This window comes from Rhagoletis zephyria, unplaced genomic scaffold, assembly GCF_001687245.7.
Source record: "Rhagoletis zephyria isolate East Lansing unplaced genomic scaffold, Rhagoletis_zephyria_1.1 Rzeph_scaffold_00009, whole genome shotgun sequence".
Lineage (NCBI taxonomy): Eukaryota > Metazoa > Arthropoda > Insecta > Diptera > Tephritidae > Rhagoletis > Rhagoletis zephyria.
The window spans coordinates 854,625-855,137 of NW_016157093.1; positions in this window are offsets into that span (position 1 = coordinate 854,625).

The following is a 513-nucleotide window of genomic DNA, read 5'->3' on the forward strand; positions in this document are numbered from 1 at the left end:
ATAAGTATCTCGGTAACCGTTCTACCAATTTGTACCAAACACGGTACGGTTATAGAGCTTGTCACAGAAAAGCAATACGTTGANACGTTTATGATAAAATTTTGGTAAATGGGCGTGGCACCGCCCACTTATGAATNTTGTTTATTTAAACATTTTTTTAATACTAAAGATTTTTTATTGATTCCCGATTGCATTTTCTGGGGGTTTCGGCGAACCTATAAAATATAGTTACCATGAAAAAAGTTGTTAAAGGAACAATTGGGTATTAATATTGGGAATCTTCTGAAGAGAAACAGGGTTTTCCGATCGAAAAATATTGATTTTCAAGAATTCTATACCATTTCTACGAAAAGTGGTTTTTTCCCATATAGAACACATGGAAAACTTTGAGCGCTTTGAGCGACTTCTAAATGTTTTTATACCCGAGCGCACTTGTGCACAAGAGTATTATAACTTTGTTGTTTGTAACAGGCAAAACGAATCGAGATAGATATAGACAAATGTATACATAAA